We start from the raw sequence: 3,822 nt of genomic DNA, 5'->3' as shown, positions 1-3,822 counted from the left end.
TCTTAAGATCTATGCTAAAAACAAAGAGCAACTACATCTAGCTCTAGGGATTGTCGAACGATATACTAAGGAAATTGGAATGGAATTTGGGTTAAACAAATGTGCCAGGGTTTATTTGAAGCGAGGAAAACTTAATGGCATCCTTGAAGATCCTGAGCTCGTTGATAGAAGCGCTATACGACACCTTTGTGCTGGAGAGACTTATACATACCTGGGCGTGCTACAGAGCCGCATTCAGGATGTGATATCCATTAAGGATACTCTCCGAAGCAGATACAAACGTCACATCGGGCAAATTTGGTCTTCCAAACTGTCGGCGAGGAACAAAGTATCTGCAACGAACATGCTTGCCGTCCCGGTACTACTCTATTCATTTGGAGTAGTTCCATGGACGAAGAACGAGCTCAGATCCCTTGATATCGGGACAAGAAAGGTTATGCACATGAACAAAAAGCATGCATGTTAGGTCTTCCGTTCCGCGACTGTACATCTCACGCCGTCAAGATGGTCGCGGAATATTGAGTCTTGAATGTCTTCCCAACAGGATTATTCTGGGTTCAGCACATAGAGTTGCAAATGGAAGAGACCCTTTTCTTAAAATGGTCAGGAATTCCGAAGAAGTGGGCAAACGAGCGTTACTGTACAAAGCAGCGGAGGAGGCTGCTGAAACACTCGGACTTTACTTCAGTATTATGGCTGAGCAAAATGCATCAAATCTTATCTATTTCGAGTACTCACTCTTGAAAGCCCGGATTAAGAAAGCACAAGAGAAAGACTTTCGTGAACAGTTCCTCGATAAGAGGATGCACGGTATCTTCCACAGAAATGTGAAGGATCGGTCAATGTCTTGTGAGCTAACGTTTGCTTTCCTTAAATCGCCCGGATTGAAGTCTGGTACGGAGGGTTTCATTTTTGCATGCCAAGACGGTGTCATTTCCACCTTAACATACCGTCGCCAGATTTTGAGCCAAGACATTCCTGATAATAGCTGCAGGGCGTGCCATGCACCTCCCAAGCATTTAGCTCACATACTATCTAGTTGTCCAACTCACGCGGGAACAACCTACATTCAAAGGCACAATGCGGCACTAAGAGTGCTTTATTACCATCTCTGTCACTCTTACGGCATTAATCTTAATGTCGCTCCTCTAGATGCTCCTAGGGAAATCGAGTCAATTATCGAGAATGGAAAGTGCCGCATATACTGGCACTTTATATTCTCGACAATTGTTTTTGTTGTTCACTCGAGGCCTGACATGGTTCTTCTTGACTTCGAGAAGCGAACCATGTTCGTTATCGAATTTGCGGCACCAGTTGACAAAAACATCATAGCCAAGGAGAATGAAAAGAAAGAGAGGTATCGAGACCTTATGAGGGAGTTGCAACGATTGTATCCGGAATGTTCTGTTAAACTAATCGTCCTTATCACCGGCGCTCTTGGAGGTGTCAAGCTTTCACTCGCTAATGACCTAAAAAGCATCCCTGCGTGTCAAAAATATGCCAAAACACTTGCGGGAAAAATGCAGAAGGCGGTAGTCCTAGGGTCGCTCCGTCTTCTTAGGATACACGAGGCTTTTGCTGGATCGTCGTATTGATTCCGTTACAGACTGTAACCACCTATCTCACGGTCGTGAGACGTGGTTGTGGTTGAAATTTTACCGCGGTGCGATTTTCGAGATTAGCACCCGCTCCCGGCGAAATCCTGCGGTTGTCCTTATGACAAATTTTTAATTATATATATATATATATATTTCGAACTTGAATAGCAAATTTAAATTATTTTGAAATTTGGGAGCTTTTAAAATTCGCATTCTTTCCAAAGTTGATCACTTCTTTTTCTGGATATTTTTGAAATTCAGAATTCGTAACGTTTTTAAAATTTCTGTAATTTTTTATTTCAGATCGTATTTTCATTGAAAAAGTTGAAACAGTGTGATTTTAAGCAAATACAAGGAATACTGATTCTTTAAACATGTAGTTGTGGATTCTACTTTGTACATTTCTTCTAAAGTTCAGAAGCTTTAAAAATTTTAATGTTTTTAAATTTTTAGGGACTTTTAAATTTTGAACAGTTCTATTTTTTTTTTGAACCGTTTTTCAATTTAAAATGCTTTTCAAGTTTTTGACTTTTTCGAATTAAAAGTATGTTTCAAATTTTGAAACTGACATTAAACGACCTTCTTTCCTAATATTTATGGTGTTTACAAGTTTTTGTTTTCTCGAGAATTCAGGTATTCTTGAATTTTAAGTGCCTTTAAATGTCAGGTGCTTCTATATTTGTAATTCTCTCAAATTCATACAGATTACAATTTTTTTAACTTTTAAACTTTAGCGTTTTCATATTCTATTGTTGCTCGTATTTTTTAATCCATTTAAATTTCGCACACCTTTAATTTTAACAAATCTTATAAAATTATGTTTTTCAAATTTGAGAAATTTCTAAACAACGTTCGGTTTCGAAGTTAAACACCTTCAAATTCTAAGAGTTCATACATTTTTTATTCTTAAAAATTTGACTATTTCCAAATTTCGTTCGTTTTTTTATTAAAAAATTCTTCTTATTTTGAGATCTTTTACATCTTTTAGACTTTAAAATTTAAGTATTTATACATTCTTTCTATCAAAATGCAATGCCTTTCGATTTTCGACAAATGTACTAATTTTTGAGGTTCTACATTTTCTTTTTCTATATTTTGAAAGTTTACAAAAATATACAACACAATTTAAAATTTACAGTTAACTGAATTTCGGGTACTTTGAATTTAAAGCTCCTTCAAGTTTTTATTTTTCGAATATCAAAAATTTAAGTAAATAAGGCATTTTAAACATTCTGAAAACTTTCCGATTTTTGACGTCTAAAGTCGCATGATTTAAAAAATCTAAGACTTTCGAAATTCAGATTTAAAAATTTTTTTCGGATTTCACAAGCCTCAAATTTCGAGTGTTTTTAATTTAAAAACTTCTTTATATTTCAGTCTCTTTTAAATTTCAGATATTTGTACACTTCTTACGAATTAAAATTATATTATTTCAATATTTTAAAACAATGTCTATTTTTTTAAATGATTTAATTTTAAATAGTTTAACTTGTTTTTCCAATGCTTTAAAATTTATTTTCAGGAGGAAGAAGCCGCGGAAGGAATACAAAATACTAAAGAATCTCTCGACATCGGTTGGGAAGACGGAGAATTTCAACCGCTAGAAGAATTTCCACCTCTAGAACCAGGTAAATTAAAAAAAATTGTCATTATTTTAATATTTTACATAATTTCCTTATTTTCTTTCTACCATAATCATTACAACTTTATTTCTGTAGTTGTTGTTGGACCAACCAACAGATTAGAAGACGCAAAAAAGAAACGCGAAGAGCGAAAACTGGCCCGGCAACGTGAAATGGAAGCAAAAAGAGCCGAGAGACTGAAAAGCAACCCATCTCTCCAGAAAAGTCTAATTTAAGTAAAGAAATGCCATTAATTAAATATTTAAGCAACTAAATGATTGAAAACTTAAATAAGCAATTGACTAAGTAAGTAATTGAATTATTTAGCAGTACAGAGTACAATAATTTCAATTGAGTCATTGATTAATTTATTAATTAAATCATTCAACGGCTCAATAATCAAATAAGATAAAAAGTTAAACAAGTGTTTAGTAACTAATTAACTCCTGTATAGTATCTTTATATTATATCACGTTTTTTTCTGACGCGGGAACGAGTTTCCCATTTTTTTATCTCTTCCGAGAATTTTATCTAATTTTTGCGACATAATGATGAAGGACTAGTGATTTCAATCAGTTTTTGTAAAATCCTTTTACATTACC

This window comes from Belonocnema kinseyi, chromosome 5, assembly GCF_010883055.1.
Source record: "Belonocnema kinseyi isolate 2016_QV_RU_SX_M_011 chromosome 5, B_treatae_v1, whole genome shotgun sequence".
NCBI lineage: Eukaryota > Metazoa > Arthropoda > Insecta > Hymenoptera > Cynipidae > Belonocnema > Belonocnema kinseyi.
Note: the sequence above shows the minus strand (reverse complement) of the source record.